General features: G+C 41.7%; 1 protein-coding gene across 2 annotated transcripts in view; it reads left to right on the forward strand.

The window, feature by feature from the left end:
• Positions 1–14484, forward strand: part of CACHD1 (cache domain containing 1) — a 210117-nt gene that overhangs the window by 22529 nt on the left and 173104 nt on the right. The window contains exon 1 of one of the 2 annotated variants that reach the window (XM_088791181.1): positions 10050–10070. The exons of the other annotated variant lie outside the window; for it this stretch is intronic. The gene's annotated coding sequence lies outside the window, so the exon portion shown is untranslated. Of the gene's footprint in view, positions 1–10049; positions 10071–14484 lie in introns of those variants that run through there. 2 annotated transcript variants of the gene reach the window in all.

Below are 14484 nucleotides of genomic sequence, written 5' to 3' on the forward strand. Positions count from 1 at the left end.
TTTTGGGTTGAGTACTGCTCATTTATGACCCCTTGGAACTCTGTACTTGCCCTTATGAGCTACTCACGGGAAGAAATTAAGTCTGCTTTCCCTAAATCCTCAATGCCTTGTATAGTGCCCAGGACAAGAGTAGGTCCTCAGTAACTGCTGGCTGGTTGGATGGATGGATGGATGGATGGATGGATAGATGGATGGATGGATGGGTGAATGAATGAATGAATGAATCAATGAGGAAGCAAATACCCAGGGCTTCTACCTTAATCCCTCTGTGTTTCTTTCTTGACTTGTAACTTGACAGTAAATAAATAATAGTTCACAGAGCTTATATATCAAATGACTGTCTCTAAAATCCCTTGGGCATTATAAAATAACATATTACTGTAAGAGCTCACAAATACTTGTTGAATGAAAGATGTCTTACTTTATCTTTCATATATCTAGATAACTAAAAGGACATTCCGTTTATTACTGAGGGTGGACTTGTCCTTTGTGCAACTGCTTCATGATCCAGGAAGAAGTAAGCATGAAGAAATAATGAGATGGAAAGCTTAATCATTCACTAAGGCAATGATGGCCCATGAGTGGTTTAATAACTTCCACGTATATAGTTAGGTACCTCACTTATACTGTTATATATTCTGAGAAAAGGTATCGTAAGTTTTATTGGAAAATTACTTACTGTGTTTTGTATTTCCTACTTCCAAAGGTTTGGGGAGTAGTTTGAAAAACCCATATTACTACACAGGGAATTGTTATGCCTGTCTCCTTATGGCTTATATAGGAAAGGATGCTTTGAGTGTGTTATGGACGATAGCTGGCAATAGGAGAATGCAAGAGTAGAAAAGGAATTGTGTGGATGCAGCTAGCTCCACCCAGGAGTTGCAGTAGCCTTATTGGGCAGTTTTGTGTACACCTTATTTTCCCCTGGGAATTACCAAGGAGAGGGGAGGCCCCCTGCCACTAATGCTAAGTCTTCTCCCTGCCACACATACCTTTTCTCCTCCCTGCAGTGGGTTTGAACACATTCCGTGGGGCTAATTGAGTGAGCTCGTGGTCCTCATTATCTCCTTATAGAAGTGTATGCACGTTCAGGGGACGCATTTAATAGACACGGCTGCCTCTGTGAAAGAATGCTTTGTGGAAGGGAGCCTTTGTGTATTTCTCCATCTCTCAGCAGTTCCTGGGGGTACTTCCCAAGTCTCCCTGACACCCAATGGCAGCGCTGGGAAGGACCTGCTCCAGAATAATGGGAGGGAGAGTAAGAGGGTGGGGAAGGGAGGACGCTGGGTTTAGGAATGTGGAGACCCTTGGGCTTGGCCCTCCAGAGCTGAGCATCTAAACATTTTCTCTTCTTCTTACCTCCAGCTGGGGATTTTGCATTTTCAATGAGGGCCCCACTACCCTGAGCCCTAGTGAAAGTGGATCACTTTAAGCCTGCAACAATGGTGGCTTTTTATCCTCTTAGTTAATGCTTTAGATAACTTTCTTTTAGACCAGGTAGGGGTTTGTAAAGTGGCGTGGTGGCTCTGGCTTTGCCTGGTAAGACACAGGAACATTTCTCATCTGTTCCAACAATCTTTCTTTCCTTGCTTTCTCTTAATTTGAAGGGATTTTTTACATTCTTATTTGTGGACAAGTCAAGCTGTATTCGTGACGTATATCGTGAGCAGTTGTCATGAAGAGGATTTACTTATAAAGGCCAGCAATTCTGGAGTTCCCAGACAACAACATCCCAAAGCTTTGTTAGACAAAGGATTTACATTTTCTTTTTTCTTTCAATTTATTTTGTAAGCTCGAATCTAGAATTTAACCCAGTGGAAGCTACTGTTTTTTCACTACCAGTGAAACCACAGGATTATGCTTAATATGGTTCCTTATATTGCTAGGAAACGAAAAACAATATCCCCATAAGGACAATATTTTATTGATAACTAGGACATACTAGCACAATTTTCTGGGGCTCCTTTTATATGCCAGGCGTTCTGCTAAGGGTTAGAGTTCTATTTCAAATGCAAAAAGTTACTGACTTCAGAAAGAGTAAACAACTTGTCCAAGTTTTGAAAGTCACAAAGTAGAAGAGGTTGGATTCAAATCCATGTCAGCTTCTGCCTGAGACTTAGGTTAGTTCCATTAATTGATCAAGCATTTAATGAGCCCCTCAATATTTGCTGTTTGGATAAATCTGTTTTCTTTGTAGTGGGCTCTAGAGAGAATATGAGAGTGGTTTATGGAAGAAACTGGAGTTATTGTAGCTCGGTCAACAGGAAATACTTAACAGATCCAGTGGTTGAAGACACATTTGTTTAATTCATTCCTCTGTCCCAAGTGGGCATGAATGGGAACCCCACCCCTTGGAGAGAATGGAATATTTGCAGAAGTAATTTAAAAACTGGAAATGATGCCAATGTCAAGTGTTATTGCCATCATCGTTAGGGGAAGGAGAGAGAGAAAAGCAAAGAAGACCTGAGAACAGAATGCCAAATTCTCATCTCATATAGTAGTATTACAGTGTCTATCCTACATTCTGGAACTCCTTCCTGATGTGTTAGGAAAAGCTCTCCTATATAATTTTCAGTTGATTTCATCTTGGCCTTTTTTGATGAAACAGGTAAAGTGGCTGCTGTCATTGTACACACAGTCTCTTCATACACTTGAAAGGCTGTTAATGTTAAGTTCTCCATTACATACCATGGGATTTCCCTACAAATGGGTGTGTTCCTAATGTACTTGGTCTGTTCACCTGGATTGAGGTTGGTGGAAGAACTTCAACTTTCAGTTGTTGATTGGGGGAGAGATGAAAAGATATGCGTGGACAGAAAGAGGGACAATAAAGTTTACTTTTTATTGACTCAGACCAAAGAGAATTAAATTTTTTTTTTGGGGGGGGACCCATTTAAAACCTGAGTTGTTAATAATAAGTTTTAAAAGCGTCCCTAGCACTGAAGCCCTCCAATTTCTTTATCTAGGCCTACCTTTTTCCTTCTTTTTCTAGAAGCTTATGGCTGGGTCTCCCCCTGTCCATTTCTTCCTAGGTTTATCTTCACAAAGAAATAGAACAAAAGTTGGAATACCTAAACAAATTGAAAAAAAAAAAAGGTGCCTAGACTTCGCTCCCTCTTTTTGGCTGAGATGTTGGTAGCTGTATTTTAGTTTTACTATAATATATTTGAGTAGCTTTGAGTGTACTGCCAAAGGCAAGAGGGCACTTAATACCTTTGCACTTTATAATGATTTGTTTGCCAACCTGGCTGATGTCCCAGACAAAGCATCCTAGAACTTGGGTGGTTGTGAAAGTGACTTGATGTTTGGAGCTTGTTTGAACTACTTGAGTCCTATCCTTTGAAATATGTGGGATATTTCACTCCTGCTAATAGGCTCAAGATTCTATAAACGATGTCAGGATTTTACAGAATTCCCTCACCTTATTATTGAAAATATTTTGATTGCTTTTTAGCTAATAATTATTATTTTTAAGGTTAGCCAGTCTAGACTATCTAAGAGGTGGTATGCTAGGAAGTCATAAGCAGTCTAGCAATTGTTGAGTTAAGAAACTATATTCTACATTAGGCGGGGCCTTGAGCTACTTGCTTAACCCTTCTGTGCTAGAGTTTCCTCCTGTAATCTACTAGACTTTCTTCTAGGTCTAATTTTCTAGGGTTATGTGCTAACCCAAATTTTCCCAGTCTGTTGTAGTCACAGCATCACATGTAGGTGCTTGTTGTACTTGAAAATTACAGCTTACAAAATTCAGGGGTGGTGGGTGAAAATGGAGTGGACCATAGTATAGAATCCTCGTTCTACCTAACCATTCTACCTAGAATGGTAATAGTGGAGATGGTGCGCTGGGAATTAAGAGCAAGAATCTGTTAGAGGTGAGTGAGTCAGTCTCTTCCAGCTGAGCCAAACTGGGAAACATTTATGGGTCAATGAAATCACACGATCTGGACTACCTTTCTACAGAATAATTGTGCATGGGAGCCCAATTTCCTCAGATCCTAGATTTTCCTTAGAAGTTGCCAAAAAAAAAGGAAGAAGAAGCTATGTCGAAATGGTTTCTTGTCCTTAAGGTTTCCAGAGAGAGAGCACTTCCAAGATTAAAGGACTCTAGCTGTCATTTGAACCTGAGGGGCCTTAAGATGTATATTTCAAAGCAGAGTGGAAATTTAGTCCCCGCCCCCATCTTGTGTTTATTTGTTTGTTTGGGCAAGTTTACCTTTTCTTCCAAAATGTTGGGAGTCAAGGAGTAATCTGCCCATTGGCTACTGGTTAGTTATTAACTTTGCAGAAAAGAGAGAGTAAGAAAGAGAAATAATCTGATTTTTATAGTGCCTCTCCTCAATATGAAGGCAGAGCTTTCCTTCCCTCCTCTCCCCCATCTGCATGGCTTTGGTTAGCCATGGTCCTTTGAACATCCATTCATGTAGCCAACACTTTTTATAGCCCCTGCTGGGCTCCACAGTGCCTCAAGAAGGCCTGGGTTGAAGTAGAAAAGGACGCATACAGGCCATGCATCCTCTTACTGTGCTAGTGAGATGGGTGAAATCTACGAGTCCTTTCTAGTTGTGAAATTTCACTTCCATAGGGATAGCCAGCAGCGGTTGCCAAGGACAACAGGGAAGGGCAGGGAAGGAGACCCTTAGCCAGGAAGAATAAAGAGGTTTCCAAAGCTGGTGAAGAAAATACTGTGATGTTTTGAGAACTGAGGCAATTTGGAATCATTCAGTTCAGGAAAACAGGACCTGGGAAAGAGCCTGGAGTCAGCAGTCAGCAGACATTAAACCTGACTGATTCTCCTGCTTATCTGAAGAGCCCTCAGCTCCTTGTAAATGGGTGGGCCCCTGGGGAGAAAATAATCAAAATATCAACAGGATGAAGAGAAACAGCAGAAAGGGGCAGGGGGAATTTACGAGGGGCCAAGAGTGTGTGTAGACGAGATTTCAAACCCTTTGACAGGCCTTCAGGCGTTCTTCTTTTCTCTACAAGACTTTTCCCTCCTGTTTTCTAAGGCGGGGGTAATAGAGCCCTAAACAAAACAGTGTTACTAAACCTTCAAGAAGCTAATAGACACTTAAACCAGTGGTTAGGTATAGCACAGAGAGGGCTACCAGAGAGAAAGCACAGGGGCCTCATAGTAGCGTCTAGATATTGAGTAGTGCCACTTGTAAACTCACGTATGTACGGGACCAAATAGAGTAAGTACCTGCCACAGTACATGGGACTCATTCATTTCTTCTCTGTTCCCACCATTTCAAATGGAAATACTCTTTGTTTTATAAAACATTCCATTTAAATCTGTATTTGATTACATTTTGTATTATATTACAGTAATACTCTACTTATTTTACCATTGTCTACTTGATTTCAAAAGTTACCAAATCTTTGTTTTTGTGTGTGTGGGAAGGTGCCCTCAGAGTTAATTTCCTCATTTTAAAGAAATCTGAAGCTCTTAGAAATGTAGCTTCTTGCCCACGTTTGCTCAGGTAATTGGAGATGGGGCTCAGGTAATTAAAAGCCTGGTCTGCTGACTTTCCATGCAATGGGGCTTCTACCACCTCTTCGTATTTGAAATGTGAAACAAGATGGATTTCCAGGCCTCAACTTGCAGTCTGCAGGGTGTATTACCTGATTTCAAATACTTTCTTGATTCTCTGGTTCCCATCTCCCTGTCAAAAACCTGAGAGCTCAGTTGTCTGTGTCACGTATATTCTTGTGTAAGGTGTTGACTACCATGCTAGGCTGGTATAAGAAAGTGCAATAATGGTTCATGTTAATATATATCGATCATATTTTCCCCTCTCTCTCTGCAATTTATAAAATGGAGCACTACCTTAAGAAGTGTGAATTATTTCAGTCTTGTTTTACTCAACCTTCTAGACTTATTAAATAGACCTGACTTCCCGATTAGTCTGGGATGCAGATTCCTGGAAGTAGTGCAGTAGTGCTGACCAGCTCAGGACTGGATGGCATTGTGAGCCAGTGACCCTAGCATACTGTGTTGGCCATCTCCACATGTTTCTTGAAGTCATGGTAAGTCTCTGGACCAGTTGCCTTTTGTACAACTGTTAGTGAGTTTCCCAGACGGGTTAATGTGTGTGATGTCAAAAGACTTGACCAGTTTTGTATTATGGGCTGATTTTTGTCAGTTGTATTGACCATTTCCTTGAAGGCACCTAAGTCTCCATAATATTGCATTTTAACAACCTGAAGGATACTCTAGGCAGTTGCCATTGTGTTCAAAACAGTTGGTGAGAACACAAAATAAGTGACAGAAACTCAATGGCAGGAGAAAAGTCACAGAGGAACATGGCCACACATACTGCAGCACACTCAACTCTAGACAGCTGTAGAACTCTGCCTGAGTGGGAAAAATGGTCAAACTCAGCTCATTCTTATTCTGGGCTCCATAGAATTCAGGGAGTCCATCAACTTGATGAGTCAAAAAATTATAACACAACACAAACCTCAAACAGAAATTTAGCATTTCTTTCCATTGTGATGTAGACAATAAATCCTAACTATTAGTAGTTCCTGGACTTTGTCATCAAAATCAATGAAAGATAATTTCATAACTTGTAGGTATCACAGAGAAGTTGAAATAACATGATCCTCACTACTTTGAAATTACAGTTGTTAGACACACTGCTGGATCTTGTTGATTGACGCATTAATAAAGAAGCACACATTACTACCTCAGAAGTTTAAAGAAACATTTTATAGTTGGTATTCTTTATAATCCTGTGTGTTTTATTTTATGCATTTAAACACATGATTCTGAGAAGAGGTTCACACACTTGATTGTACTGTCCCTGGGTTCTGTGACACAAAAACTAAGAATCCTTGGGCTAGGATAGGCTGCAGCAATGAGAAAAATCCTTACGTCTCAGTGCACACATATTTCTTGTTTAGTTAATATCTTCTAGGGTTGATGTGGCTTTCCTTTATCTTGAGACCTTAACATCTCAACTTGAGACTTCCAGGTTTGCCTCAACAGGGTAAGACAAGCCCGGAGAACTCACCTTCATTCTTGTAGACTTTGGCTGGGTGATGACACAAGTTGCCTTTTTTGTTTTTGTTTTTTTTAAGACATCAGTCATCTTTTGGGGGGCATTAATTTTCAGTTAGGATATGAAAGGATTCAGTAATGATCATGCTCCTCAAGGAGGGGTGTGAAGGCAAAGAAGGTCATGGTCAGGAATCCAGAGCAGTCTTTTCCACTTGTGTCCTCTTCAGTGGTACTTGCATAATCATTCACACTGGAGATCCTTATAAGAAAGACAGCAGTTAAAGCATGTAAGTGATCTTAGATGCCCCAGAGATACTCCCTTTCTTCCAACTGACATACTTATAATACCAGTAGCAACAGCTTTCAGATGCTCCAGTGATGCCTTTAGGGGGGAAACCCTGCATCACTATCCAGTGTGGCAGCTCCCCTATTTTGAAGTTCATGAGTTTCTTCTCCTTCACTGGTATGACTGATGCCATCTTGAAGTTCTGGGTGTCCACCCGCTGTCACAAGTCACTTCTGATTACAACCTGTAGGCCATACTTGGTCATATGACCCCATTAGGACCTGGGGTTGGGGGAGAGCACTTGGGGATGTCCAACAAGCGGCTTGCATATCTGTTTCACAATAGAATGCTTTTCATTCTAGAAGGCAAAAGTGTTAAAGCATTGTATCTTCAACAATGACGGTGACTAATATCTGTATTCTCAATGGTATCCATGATTGGGCATGCAGACAAACCCAACATAACCCGGAATTGAAATGTCATAAAATCCACTATTGATGTTCATACACCAATGACAAGAATTCAACCTATTCCTATGTAGACAGAGTTTATTAGAATTCTCCTGTAATTGAGCTGCTGCTTATAACCTGATTCTCTATTTCCTCCCCCTCCATTTTATAAACAAGGTAGAAAGTTCAATGAGCTCACTACCATTGCATTTTCTAGAGAAAAGAAATTAAAAGAAAAATAGTTACGACCAGAATATAAAACTGGTCTGTCTTGATAACACTGACTGTATTTCTTGCCTCGCTTACAGTTCACAACCCCTAGTACCAGCTCCATCTTTATTTTATGTATTGTTTCTCTTGGGATAAAACCAACTTCACTCATCATGACCAGAGGCCTTTAAGTCTGGTTGGTAGCTGTATTCTTGGATTTATTTTAGTCTAGGTTCACTACCTCTTCGAACTGATTTATGCCTTTTTGTGTTGATGCCTTCAGCAGTTAATTCCATATATTAACTAGTTTTTCTATAACAGAATACTCTGTGAGTGGCTTCTAGAAATTATTTCTACTTCTGGCAAAAATTACCTCTGATGAAATTACTTCTACTTCTGGTGTTTCGTGCACATAAAGACCAAACCATAGTAAATATAATATAAACACTTAGAAAGAGTGCCGGCTACTGACTTTCTCCTAAATTAGGGACTTTCTCCCTGAAAGGTGTAGAAGGATGGATATTCTGCTTTCCTCAAAGGCTAACAAAAAAGAAATAGAAGCGATTTCCAGTTAGAAATCATAAGCTCCATCATATTTTTAAATAAAGCATAGTGTCTTAGGAGCATATGTATAGATTTTGAGAGAGGAATTGGGCAACATGTGTGAAGTGACTAGGAGAGAAATTGTGGACAAGCTTGACCTAGATTCCTCTTTGCTGGCGCTGGTTAAATACAGTGACTGGTAGATAAAAGGTCTAGAAATCAGGTGTCGTTGCTAAAGGGTGTCCTTTTTCCCCCCTTCACCTTCTTTCTAGAAATTGTCCAAATAGTAATTTGGATATAAGTAATACAAGGCTTAGCTTACTTTAATAATATTTAAATATTTAAAGCTAATTTGTTTTGGATGTTTTTCCAGTTGTTTTCTTCTTTAAATCTACCGTGTTTCCCCGAAAATACGACCTAATCGGAAAATAAGCCCTAGCATGATTTTTCAGGATGACATCCCCTAAACATAAGCCCTTAATGCATCTTTTGGAACAAAAATTAATATAAGACCCACTCTTATTTTCGGGGAAACATGGTAAGAAAAAGAGCAACACAGATACTTCCTCATTTGGAAGACAGAGGCTGTATCATCACAACCTAAACTGGACAGAAAGCATTGCAAGTAGGCGCCTTTCCCACAATGGAGCTATGTGAGCTTATGCTGTAATGTACACTTCATAGCTATCTTATTTGAGTGAATCCTCCTGAGCCCTAAAATTGATTTGTTGTGTAGCTTCCCCGATTTTTTTGCCAACAGTTATTTAGACAGAGCTGAAACATATTAAACACGGGCTGAGTTCCCTATTGTCCTGTCTGGCACTCTGTTTCCATTCACAGTGTACACTGGTGTACATTAGATCACTAAGGGGCTCATTATTACTGAATTCCAGCCAGGACTTCATTTCCTAAACACATGTGCTTGTCTGGTATTGCTTGTAGGCCTTAAGCTCTCCTTCTCCCTCGTGTGTGTATGTTTCTTTTGTTTGCAGAGAATAGGTACAGCAACAAATCTTTTTAGATTATATTACAATTTTTGTTGCATTTACACATTCCCTCATGGTGACAGTATTTCAGGTTAAGGAGGAGACTACCACCTGTATCTAATGTCAGAATTGGGGTGAAGTAGAGTAGGTAAAAGGTAAAATTTTTGCTGGAAGTAGAAAAGGAAGAACAAAGTTAACTACATGTAAAGCCACTGAACCTGTAGTTACTTTCCCCAAACCCAAGTGACAGCCTTAAAAGTGACCACTGAATTATGGAAACTGAGCTGAAAAAGGCTTGGGTTCATTGCATCAATCAAAGTACTTTTCCCATTTTGGGTGCACTGATCTCCCCTTATTCCTTGGTGTTGATGGGAAAACTTGGTCAAAAAGGATAATTACTTTTTTATTTAGTTGCATGCTTTTCAAAAGGCAACAGCAAGCATTCATTAATTTCCATCTGATAGAGCTGAACTTTTTTTTTTTTTGTGGCTAAACAATTGAAACAGGAAATGACCCGAGATACAGTTTCCATGACACCCTGTCACTTGGATCCAGTTTTCCAGAAGATGAAAGACCAAAGCCGGCTTTTGATAGTGAGTAACTAATTGGACTGGCTGATAGTGGGAGAGTTTCTTAATGTGAAAAATAAAGGAGAAAAAACTGGAACAGCTGTGTTTTGGTACAGTTGTCTAATCCCCAGATAAAACACTCCAAGGACATTGAAATTGAATAGTGCCTTTAGTTAAGGAGAAAAAAAAATCTAAAATCTGTGAAAGCACTGGTTTACTTGAGAGGAAATACAGAAAATATTTATGTGGAAAAAAAAGAAAAAATTTTTTTACTGAGACAAGATTCTAAATGATGCCTTTTAGGAATCATCTTTGGTCGTGCAAAGTATGATTTCATATTGTTAAAGATGTCTTCATGCACTCTTGTATATGAAAAGAGACTACCTGCTGTATTATTTTTTCAGCCCATATTTTCTAAACATGTTTCTGTGTAGCATAGTGGGTAGAGCTGCTGGTTTTGTTAGATCAAAAATACCTGTAACTTATATTAAATAAATTGAGGCATTCAGTTAGAAATGTTTTCCTCGACCAGTCCTCCCTACACAGATAAATTTAGGCTTTGATTGTATTTTGCAGCTGAAGAGCTTTTCTGGAGAATTAAATGTGAATAAGCCAGAGGGTTGTTAGACTAAGATGTACAAGTTCCTGTATACTATTGGGAAGATCATTGGTTGGGAGATTTAGGCTCTAATTCCTGGCCTGGCCAGCCTTCCTCCAATGATGGGACCTCTCTAGGACTCTTTCCGTATTTCTTGTAAATGAAGAGGTTGGAGGTAGTCCTTTAGGACTCTTTCATTCTGTGTACTTTTGAAATGTAGGCTAAGCTTTGACACCTCTTAACCTAGAGGTTAATAGTGATGAGCATAATAAAAATGCATATAAAAAGGTTAAAATTTAAAAACGGAGAAAACATCTATATTTCTTAAAAGAGACACTGCATCTTATCACAGGAAACTAGTGGTATACATTAGAATTCTGTTTCCTTACATTTGAATGAATCTTAAGAAATGTGATCTATAATTCTTAACCTTGCTGGTCTGGGTATACCAGAATCCTCCTTCTGTCAGTTTTACAGCCATTGGATTTACCTGCTGGGTTCTTTCACTTTGTCTCTAGTTACCAGTCCTCGGTTTCATTTTGTTTTCCCTAAGGGGAAGGGTAAAGCAGATGTTAACAATGAAATCCTACTATATTTAGGAGGCAGGGTGTGGTAGTGGAAAGATAGACTGATCTGGGCATGACCAAGGGCACACTGACCTTTGTGAATTTCCTCCTTTGCAAATTGTACCCCCTTTTGGGTGCCCTGCAAGTTCCATGAGGCTGGGATCTACCCGCCTCCTCACATGTGTAATCCCAGCCAGCTAGCACAGTGCCCGTTCATGGAAGACACCCATTAGGTGTTTGAATGGATGGACTGTGAAGATAAAGTGAGCTGTTGTACACCAGAAGCACACACTTGCTGTTCAATAAATGGTGGTAGCACGTACAGCGTCATTCCCAGGACTTGATAATTTATGAGGCTGTTGGTCTCAAGAGTCATTTTTTGAGACCTTTTCCTGACAAATTTTTTTGTTCAACTAAAAGAGCATTTGTACGCTGATTGTGGGTCACATTTCTTCTAAACCAGCATTTTAACCAGGTGTGAAACTAGACATAACTTTTTATTAGCACCACTCAATTTTAAGCAGAGTGTCCATGAAAGAATAGCCTTCTATCTTCTGGGGGTTGTCACTCCTAGTGCAAAGGGAAAGGACCAAAATACAGGACAGTCAAGAGCCACTGGTGAGCTGTAGGCAGGTATGTGCTCCGCCTACAGAACCACAGGCATTTACTGCCAGGGAGGCTGCAGGCTGCTGAGATGCGAGACTGAACCTTGATAAAACACCAGTCTGACACACTCTTTCCCATATCGCACTGAAAAGGGCGTCTGGCCTCTCTTCCCGAAAGCAGGAGGCTGCCTCCTTTCCTCTTGGGCTGGTAGTAAAGTCCAGCTGGAGAAATAAAAGCCACCGAACTGTTGCTTACGTCACAACCATGAGTATTTCGGCGGGGTCTCGTTGGGAGGATACAGGAGACTTCTCTCCCGCACCCCCGGTGGCTGCCCCAGAAACTCGGTTATCCTAGGCCTCTGTGAACGGGGAAAGGGTCTAAGTTATCTCAGAGGCCTTACCGGATGCAGAAAATCGCTATTTGTGAGATAGGACCCCTGCGCCGCCCGGCCTCCCGCCTCCCGCCTCCTCTCCCTACTGTAGGCTGCTCCCCGCCCCATCGACCCACCTCCAGGCTCCCCCTGCCGCCCATCCCCCTCCTGGCCACGCCCCTCTATCACCCCCTTCCCCCCGCCCCCAGCCCAGGCTTCCCGGGTGGGCCGCCCGGGATCCTGGTCCTGCGTTCCAGCTCTTTGTTCCCTCCCTCGGGCATTGTGCAGCTCCCCCGCTCCCCGTGCCCCCTGCTCTCCCGGCCGTCCTACCCCTTTCTCGCCTCAGTGCTCTGTCCTTTGTCTTCCACGCTGAAACCTCACTCGCCCCTTCTCCTCCTGAGGATCCCACTGAACTTTGCCAGCCAACCCCCCTCCCGCCCCTCCTGGAGTGTTACCTTCTCTTTTGCCGCCTCCAATACCTGCCACTCCTACCTGCTTTGGGATGAATTTTCTATTCTTAAACCAAGGTTACCGAGGTGGTATTTAAAAAAAAAAAAGGCTCCTTTTCAAATGCGAGGGGACTTTCCACGCAGAACACGACGGTAAATTGAGGCACTGCTGGATAGTTGTGGCTCTTCGCTGGTGTGTCATTATTTCGTTCTCTTCTATTAAGTGCCAGGTGGTGGCGATTCTCTGGCGGACAAATAAGGCCAAGAAGGAACCAGTGATAGGTTTCACCTGTCTGAACTAAATTGCCACCTGCCCACCACTCATTCATTATAGCGTTTAATAAGTACTTAACGCTGTGCTTGTTGTTGTGCTGGGCTCTAGGAATAATGAAAAAAAAATTACGGAGGCCAAAAAGCTCCTCATGAATGCAGACAGGTAATGTAACTATGTAACTATCATTTATTGAACACTTACTAAGTGCTAAATACCCTTACCTGCATTATCTTATATAATCCTCACCACCTTGCTACCAGGTAGATAATATGATCGACCCTCTAATTACAGTTAATGAATGGAAAAACCAGCATTTAAACCCAGGTACTCTTAACCACTACACCAAACAAGATTAATAAAGTAGTGCGATGTATTCAGTGTTTATGATGTGTCAGGCAGTGTTCTAAACAGTGTGTATTAATTTGCTTAGTCTTCCCAACCACCAATGAGGTGTAAGTACTGTTGTTATTTTAATACAGAGGAGGGTCTGGAGGGGCAAAGATGTAATGACAGCAGAGCCAGAAGTCGAAGTCTGGCAGGGTACAAGTGGGTGCAGTGGGAGGAAGGTTTTTTTTTTTCATTTGGAAGGAGGGGTTCACGTGTCAAGAAAGATTCAGAGAGGAGGTGGCCCTTATGCTGAGTGGCTGGTGTATCTTGTGTATCATGGTTGTGTTCTTGCCCGGTACACACTGTACTTAGTTTATAAACAAAGTTCAAAGGATACCCAGACAATGTTTTAAAATGGAGATTGTCGTGTGGGAGACCCTGCTCGCTGCGCCATTTGTCGTGTGGGGCGGCCTGTGGGGTCTCTGGTCCCGCTCCCCACACAAGAACGCAGGATATGGTGAGGCCAAAAAGGAACACCCACGGAGCCATAGGTAGGGGAGTCATACCACTATGGTCTCACTGGAGGCTGGGTTCACTGGACGCGCCACCTGCCGCCCGCCTTTCCGCCAACCGACCGACGACTCTCCTCCACTCTCTCGACTCTGTTCCTCTCCTCTCTTCCGCTCTCCTCGGCTCCTCGGCAATCCTCGGCTCTCCTCCGTAGCCGCAGCAGTTATACCAGCGGCCAATTGGCTAACCGGCCACAGCCGATGGCCAATCAGCCACAGCCGACGGCCATCCACCACCCGAGCCAGCACCCTTCCACGTGAGGCCGAGATCCTGTAAACTACTCTCTGGGGCTCTGTCCCCACAGAGATAAATCTGTTTAGTATTTTAGCTAGAATTTTCCTGAATAAAGACTTAAAATTGCCTGCTTTTTATGGGAGTAGCATTTCCTATTAGAGCATGATCTGTTGGAGCAATCAGGAAAGATACAGTTCCTAAGTGGTTGAAAACTATTGGTAGATAGCTGAAGTTGCTTTTTACTTCTTTTCATGATCTTTCAACTTACTCATCTATGTGATGGGGTTAATAATAACTCTACCGTCTTTTCTTGCTAGACATGGGTCCTTTGAGGTCCTAGACAGAAAGGTATTGGGAGATTATTACATATATATTAATAACTGTTGCATGTATCTTGCTCTCAAGGTTGTTCCTGATGTGCTAGGATCAGACCAGAACAGATTT

Source organism: Rhinolophus sinicus, chromosome 14 (genome assembly GCF_057876585.1).
Source record: "Rhinolophus sinicus isolate RSI-liver-muscle chromosome 14, RSI-T2T, whole genome shotgun sequence".
Lineage (NCBI taxonomy): Eukaryota > Metazoa > Chordata > Mammalia > Chiroptera > Rhinolophidae > Rhinolophus > Rhinolophus sinicus.